Raw genomic sequence first — 7,981 nt, 5'->3', positions numbered from 1 at the left:
TTCTCTTCCTTCCTGAACCAGCTCTTCTGGCCTGCCACTCTGGTGGTTCTTATAAGACCCATCCTGACTGTGTGGGCTTTGTTAGCAAGCTATTGTGTCTGTTGGAATGGAAAAATGATCCTCTACTCTTCAAGGTTCTTTTGGCTCACTAATAATTAAATTAACACTAGATAAATTAGTAGAAAAAACAAATTAAAGTTTAACATGTATACCTCCTATATACATGGGAGAGACCCAGGAACACTGAGTAACTCCCCCAAATGGTGGAAGCCATCACTTTAAATATCACCTTCAGCTAAAGATGGAAGACGTTGGGGGTGGACAGTCAGATGTGGGGTTACCAGGAAAAGCACAGAAAACAAGGTTAAGATTGTTAGATTCAAAGATTCGAGCCCATGCCTTTTCCACTGATAGTGAAGGGAGGTCTAGTACAGGGAGGGAAAGGATATTTCCCTAGAAATGTAAATGTCCTTTACAAAGGGTAATTCTATTTGGTTTTCAGAGCTTCTCCCAGGTCGGCGATTTCTTAAAATTAACTAGCCTAAAATAGTCAGTACCCTAAAGAAGCATGTTGGGGTGGCCAGCTCTGTTCCCCACCACTTCTCATGGCTCAGTTATGACCCTTTCAGTTATGGTTTTCACTTTGGGCCATGCAGACTCTGAAGAAACAATGAACAGATTCGTCCACTCTCCCACACTGGGGTGAGCACACCTCAGGGCAAGAGGGAGGGGTCTAGGTACTAGATTTGGCTTCAAAATAATAAATAAATTTTAAGCATTATTACCTAGCTAAGAAACAGAGATTCGGAGAGACTCAGGCCCCTGTCAGAGATCATGTGGCAGTAATAAAGGAGGCAGACTCACCCAGGGCCTCAGCATTTGTTTTATTATACTTTAGTTGGGTTTACAGAATGCCTCCCAGAGGTTCTTACCCCGCACCCTGCCCCCTGGATCTTTCATTTACGAAAAGGGTTTAAAACAAGACTACAGGCCTTATGCTAGGAGGTCTCTGGAGAATGCGCAAGACGTGCAAGAATGAGAATTTTTAGTGTGGCTGGTGAGAGAAGATACACATGGAACATCACAGAAGAGAACAAGAACATGTTTATTGTTCTTCCCTTCATTCCACAAGCATTGATTGGACTCCTATGGTGTGGCCTGCACACAAACTGCCCCCAAGGGGCCTATAACCCACTGGGGAGAAAAGACTTTGACTGCACCATGTTAGAGCTGTTAAGAGTCTCTTTGGATTACTTAATTATAAATAATCTAGAGTTTAGAGTGTGCACTCACTCTCTCTCTCTCAGCAGCAGCATTTGAGAAGCCTGGTACATTAATCAGATCAAAGTGGGTTCTCTGGTCCAAGGTGGGGAGGGGAAATCCTGAGGCCTCAGTCCACTTGGTTCTCCTCGCTCTCCGCTTTCCTCCATCAGAGCAGTCTCTGAGGAACCCTCCTCGGAAAAACAGCTCAAAAAAAAAAAAAGCTCAAAATATCCCTAATCTGGTGCAACTCTAAAAGATCTCGGTTTTGGAAACTGAGACCCCCCAAGAGGTCAAATTACTTTCCCAAGGTCATATAACCTGCACTTCCTGATGATAGTGTGAACCAAAAGGGGGCTCTGTAATAAATCTGACAAATTACTGGGGCTGGGATGGAGGGGCACATGGCAGACCTGACAAGCTCAATGACTAAAAGTAACCACACAGAACGGTCTTAACATAAATTCCTAACTGGGCAGACCACGTCCCAGGCCTGTAGATTCCTTAGCGAAGGTCAATCTTTACATTAAGTGAGCCCTGTCTACTATTCGTATGCATCTAGGCTAATATACCTTTGAAATGTCAGAGTAATTTTCCTTTCTAGAAGGCACAACTACAGGCATCAGAGAACGAGACTACAGAGCCCCTCACTGTTATCTTGTTCCCCGCATATCATCTCTATGTACTTTAAGTGTTAATTATTAACTATCTTGTAGCCACAGATGTATAAAAGGTATGAGTTCCTCCATTTTGCTTTTTATCCAATCTTAGAAATTTCTTTGCTTTGCTTTCTCCAGTCTCCTTAATCTACCACCAGTGGATTCCAAGTAACCCTCCTTAAGTCTTCTCCTTTGATTCCAATGTATAAAATAAGCTGCAAAGCTGCCATTCTCTGGAGCGTTTTCTCAATCCATTGCTCCTGGGCATGTCCCCAAAATTTGGCTCAAATAAAGTCTTATAAAACTTTTCTATAGGCTTCTTGTTCTTTATGGCAGGTCTATCTTTCCTCAGCCACTGTTATACAGTAGTGTAAACACAAAGTCATGAAAAAGGGAAGGTGAGCAGTGGGCGATGGCGGGTGAGGAAGGGGGCTGACAAGTTCAGTACAGGCTGCAAGGGGTCGGGGATGCAAGAAACCTGAGTGGGTCCGATGGGTGAGAGGGGCAGAGTCCATCCTTCAGGAAGGGGGCATGGGTCAAGCAGGTGTTAAATTCAAGAAGCTAGTAGATAAGCAGTATGATGCCAGTGGAAAAGTGGGATGGGGTTAGGATCAGGTTTGACGTGGAGAGAAGGCCTGCGGCACAAGCTTCGGTTGGCAGTAGAGTTGGAGGGTAGATTTTTTTTCCCCTCCATTTCACCTCATTGAATCTGCTGATACTGTGGTTGGACTTTGGAAGCACAACAGAAGGCTGGTCTCCTGGGCAGGCAGGCAGGCGGGCAGGCAGGCGGGCAGGCAGGCAGACACACGGGCAAGTGGAAGTGGTGTATTAAATAAGTCTTAGGACAGAAGCTGGGCTGCATTAAAAATTAATCAAGATGATGTTTGAATGAAAAAAAGAATGAAGTGCTGGGGAAGAGGCACTCTGAGGTCTGCTGGAACAGGACAGGGCCACATCAGCGCCAGATGCAAGCCGGTGGCTTCGTGTCTATTTAAATGAGACAGAAAAGCAGCGCTGGCATTGAAAAACGGTCCTTCTTGGGGGTTTCTGTGAACCTTCATTCTCTTACCCATAAAATGAGCCCAACAATCTCAACTCTATCTCCACCTTGGGGATTCTGTAAGGAACAAATGAAACAAGGTTAAGAACCATTGACAGGCTTTACCGAGGCTGGAGTCACAACTAAACATGGCTTTAGAGGTGGCAAATTGTGCATATATTGGCCCTGGAATAAAATGAGGGGGAAGGCATTTGGATTAAAGATTCTAAAGCCAAATGCAATGTATGTGCCTGACACCCTTGTCCCTAGCTTGCACTCCCTGAACTAAGGTTTTGGCAGATAACTGCATATGGTGAAGCCTCCCAGCAAGACACATAGTCTAAAAGAGGCCTCAAAAACTGCCCACTGTGATAGCCACTAGCCACATGTGACAATTTAGATTTAAATTTAAAATTTAGTTCTTTAGTCACATTAGCTAAATTTCAAATGCTTAATAGCCACATGTGGTTAGGGTCTGCCAGAGAACATTTTCATCATCACAGCAAGGTCTATGGGTCAGCACTGCTCTGGAAGTATAATAGGGTGGAGGGTTTGTTCCCTGAGACTTCTCAGTATAATACAACATGGATTGGCTTCTTTCTCTGCCTAAGTTCAAGGTTAATTCTGAATCCCTTCACTGCTTCTGCCACGTTCTTTAATACCAGACTTTGATAACTCACTACCTGGTAAGAGTGAAACCATCAAGCTCATTTTGCATCTGCTTAGGACCAGAGGTCTAACAGGGGAAGACAAAAGGCTCTTCAGAGGTTACTATGTCTTCTGCTATTTTAGTGACTGAGAGCAGGAATTCCTGAACCCTAAGAGAGATGGCAAGTATAATAGAACTGTGGGAGACATTCTGGGACAGCGAGGACCAAATGATATCCCTCAAACAGCATGGTGGAGGGGGCCGCTCGCTTCTATCAGGGAGGCTGTATAGCAAAGTCATTAAGAGGACATGCTTCCTGGGTTGGAATCCCAGTTCCTCCACTGTTAGCTCTGTGACCTCGGCTTTATATAATCTCTCAGTTTCTTCACAGTCTCAGTTTCTTCATAGGCAAAATGGGAATGGTACTTAACTTCAGTGGGCATTGTGAAGATTAACGGATGTAAGACAGAACAGTGTCTGGCGTGGCGTAAGTGTTAGCTAGTAGTTGTAGTAGCAGCTGCAGTAGTATTTGATCATTTGTATCATGGTCTTCCTTGCTGGAGACTGTGAATAAGGCAAGTTCACCACAGGCACCAATCTTGTTTCATACTCGGTATACTCGCTCCTCTCCAACCCTCCCCACACACCAAGATTTTTCCGTCATGGTGCATGCTGAACACTTAATTTTTTGTTTCTTCAGTTTTAGGAGCCACTATTGAGACCCAACACCTCGTCCTGCCTTTGCCCTGCCATAGAGCTCTCTTGGTGTTTCCAGCGCTGCATCTCTAGCACAGTGCGTGCTGCTCAGGCCGAGCAGGGGGCCCAGGCCCCGAGCTCCTCTGGAGAAGCAGCACAGGCTTGGCCTTGTGTGAGGCAGACAAAGGTTGGCCCTGAAAATCCACCTGACCAAGACCACCTGACATTCAGACTCTGGCACCCCAAAGGGAGAGCACCCAGAGGCAAAAGTGAGTGGGGTCAATGAGATCCTATCTCTCTAGAATCTGAAAAAAGGAAGATCCAAACACTGGGCAGTTATTTAGCCACAGAGGCTGAAACCGAAAGGTGAAGGGACCAGAGAAGTCCGCGATGGGCAAGTGAGATCTGAAGGGAAGAGGCAACGAAAATTATGTGTGCAGTGAAAGAACTGCACTAGGCCTGGTGTCCCCAGGACTCTGGGCTGGGAAATAAGGATAATGGCTAAGGGAGTAGAGCTTTCACCTTTCACGCCACATGCAATGGCACTTGTCCAGAACTGCTTCTTATTTCGTCTTCACTAGAAGCATGGAAGGGACATGGAGGAAGTACATACAGAAAAGGCTCCATAAGCACTTTTAAGATTTGCTTGAAATGCTAATGCAAAAAAGCAGCTACCATTAAAATAAACAATTTGTGGTTGAAAATATCCATGCAAACATAGCAGGGCACCCCTCAGCTGCCCAACAGCTACTTTCTGATGGGCATAGGAGTGTCTGGGCCCAGGGACCATCAGCTGATGACCCCATTCTCCTGCCTGCTCCACAGCGTCCCTCTGTCAAAGAGAACTGGCTTCCTAGATAAAGAGGCCATGCTTCAATCAATGTGATTTGATGAACCAATAACAGAGCGGCTCTCACCAAAACAAACTCTTTGGCTGAAAACAAGAGAGCCAACCCAGGCAGCAGTGCTAACGCCTTGAACAAGTCTATTTACCTTTCCAAGCCTCAGGAACTTGTCTAGAGAAAAGAAAGAATTTGGACTAGATCATTTCTTGGGCTCCTTGTACTTTTCTCATCAAACCCAGAGACCCTCAAGACACATTTCCTTCTTTAGCCTATCAGCCCTTGGCTTTCCTACAAGCTAATCCATTAAACAAACCACAGAAATCCTGCTCTTTCTTGTTTTCTCCCCGCTTTCCTTCCTCTGACATGACAACGGTCTGGGTTGGGATTCCTGGGCCAGGGTATGGGGTAAGAATAGTTAACGGGTAGAAGCAGGAACAGGACCCAGCACTGAGCAGGAAGGGCTGGCGTCAGGAAGGGCTTGCTGTGCTCTTGGTTGATATTTTCAACACCCTGCTTACATGGAAAGCTGTGTGAGGTGGCCTTGCACATTGAACGGACCTCTGTGAAAACTGAAAATGGAAAATTGAAAAAAACACACACATATAACAACAGCCACTTCCTAGTAATCCAATACCTCCTCTGCTTATGAAAAGGAGCCTGGCCCTGTTTTGGGGAGCATGAAGCCCTACCTACCTGGGCCTTGAGGCTCTGGGAACGCAGAGGCCATTTTCATCCAGCCTTCAGAAGTTTCCTTTTGTGGCATCACAGTGTTAAAAATATTTCTCCCCGAAGGTGCAACCGCGGCAGAGCAGATGTCCCTGACTGAGCACTTGGGAAGGAGCTATTAAAAGGCACATAATTAGGTTGTCATCCTGGGGCCTCTGAGCCAGGCTTCTGAATGCCATCTTTGTTGAAAGTTTTCCAGACGTCAAATATTTGCAGAATCTGTTTTACCAAAAGGCTTTTAATACCCAGCAGGACTAGGCTGCGTGCAGCAAAGGCAAAATGACGCTGTAGGCCAAGGTTGGCCTCAGGCCCCAAAACTCCTTCTTCCGTGTCCTTTCCCCATTTTGGGTCCTAGCCTTGCTCCTAATTTCCTCTTCTCCTCCACACACAGCCTCGCATCACAATTTGCTCTTAGAAAAGACTTGGTCAGTCATTTACCCCTTGGCATGAATGTAAGTAAGTCACTGAGCACTCATCCTCTCTCCCGGAATGTGGGATTCATGCCTGAGTTCTGTACACTTTAGGGAACAAAAGGCTTTGTCTCCTTTTGTAAAAGAAAAGGTTAGACATCAGAGCAGAGGTGGGGGAGGCCTTCCTACTGACCCTGAAATTGCACTAAGGGCAGTCATTTATTCATCGATGTATAGAGCCAGCCCTGATTCCCAGCTCCATTCTGCCTTGAAGGCATATCTGTTGTAATCACTCCCCTCCTTCCTACTTATTATATCCTGCAGGCTCATCTGACCAACCATCTCATTGGTGATTCATCTAGCTATGCATCTGACTTTTACTGAGAGTCTCTGTGGCAAGAAACGTGCTGAGCACTAGCAGCCATGATCCTTGTCATCATGGATGGAGACAGCATAGATGGAGAAAAACATTCATCAGATACTTACAAAAATAAATGTATACAAAGGAAAATGAAGTACATGGTGTTGAAACCCTCTGCAGTAGACAAACTTATAGGTAGTGAAGAGATGGCTCTACAAACAATTATCAGGCCAGGTTTTCTTTGGTGGCAAAGAGAGGGGCCCTGGCCTCCTCCTCCTGGAGGCCTTCCCTGATATTTTGGCCTGCTTTTTACCCTTTAGCAACATATCATGGTTATTTCCCCAGGTCAAGAAATATTATTGTATAGACTTGTTCATGGCTACTTAATATTTCGTAGTAGAAAAAGCCACAGTTTCATTCAGTGAATCCCCTGTTGTCAGACAATTAGCTTGTTTCCAATGTTTTGCAATCCTAGGTAACAATTTCATAGATGAACAAGCTTGTATGTGGTCTTTGCCCACTCCTCTGACTTTTGCTCAGGTTAAAATTTGCTACGTATGAATAAATGTGAGGGCCAGTTTTATTAAAGTTCTCTTACCTGCTGACCCTGTACACCCAATGAGATCCTAGTGTTCTTCTCACTCTGTACAGGGCTCCTCTGGGTCCTCATCCATCAACTAAGTCTGGAAGAAGGGACAGGAAGAGTGACAGCAGGAAAGAACCTAAGTAGGCAGTGGCTAGGTGATGGCGGTAGGTGTTAGTGGGGCTCAATCACCACTAACCTCTTTCTCCACCTGTTCTTCCTCATCATAATGAACTGAGTCTGCTTCTGCTGGTGCATGGCCCTGCCCTGACTCTCAGCACTCTGCTTCACCTGCGAGACAGAGCTTGAGAGTGGGAGGGGCTTGGACCTCCAGCAGTGAGCTCCTGCAGAAACTTTCTCTGGAAAGCTCACAGCCCTCAGAAGATATATGGGGCTGCCTGGAATATATGTCAAAAGAGAGAGCCCCTGGAGGAGACCAGGCTGGGAAATAGGAGACCAGACTGTGGTTTAGAGTGTGTTACAGATGTGTTGTGTAAATCATCTAATCTCTCTAGGCCTCTGTTTCTCCAACCATCATGTGGAGTTAATCCTCTTTTATCCCTATTTGACCAGGACGATGCGAAGATGAAGTAAATAAATATGTCAACTTAAAATGAGCTAATCAACATGAACGTGTATGGGAATATGCAGGTGGAAAAGAAATCAAGACTGAATAAGCCATAGAGCATAAGTGGGCTTTGTGTTTTGTTCACTGTTGTATCACCAGTGACTCGCACTGAGCCTGGCACATAA

General features: G+C 45.5%; 1 long non-coding RNA gene across 1 annotated transcript in view; it reads right to left on the bottom strand.

Moving 5' to 3' along the window:
• Window positions 1–869: 869 nt before the first annotated feature.
• Window positions 870–7,981, bottom strand: part of LOC107195503 — an 11,211-nt gene continuing 4,099 nt past the window's right edge. Inside the window, exons 2-4 of the long non-coding RNA XR_001516686.2 lie at window positions 7,244–7,328; window positions 5,842–5,989; window positions 870–3,036 (exon numbers count right to left, since the gene is read on the bottom strand). This is a non-coding gene — a long non-coding RNA (uncharacterized LOC107195503). The remainder of the gene's footprint in view (window positions 3,037–5,841; window positions 5,990–7,243; window positions 7,329–7,981) is intronic.

The sequence above is a fragment of the Pteropus alecto genome, unplaced genomic scaffold (genome assembly GCF_000325575.1).
Source record: "Pteropus alecto unplaced genomic scaffold, ASM32557v1 scaffold131, whole genome shotgun sequence".
Taxonomy (NCBI): domain Eukaryota; kingdom Metazoa; phylum Chordata; class Mammalia; order Chiroptera; family Pteropodidae; genus Pteropus; species Pteropus alecto.
This window is presented reverse-complemented; position numbering and strand designations above follow the sequence as displayed.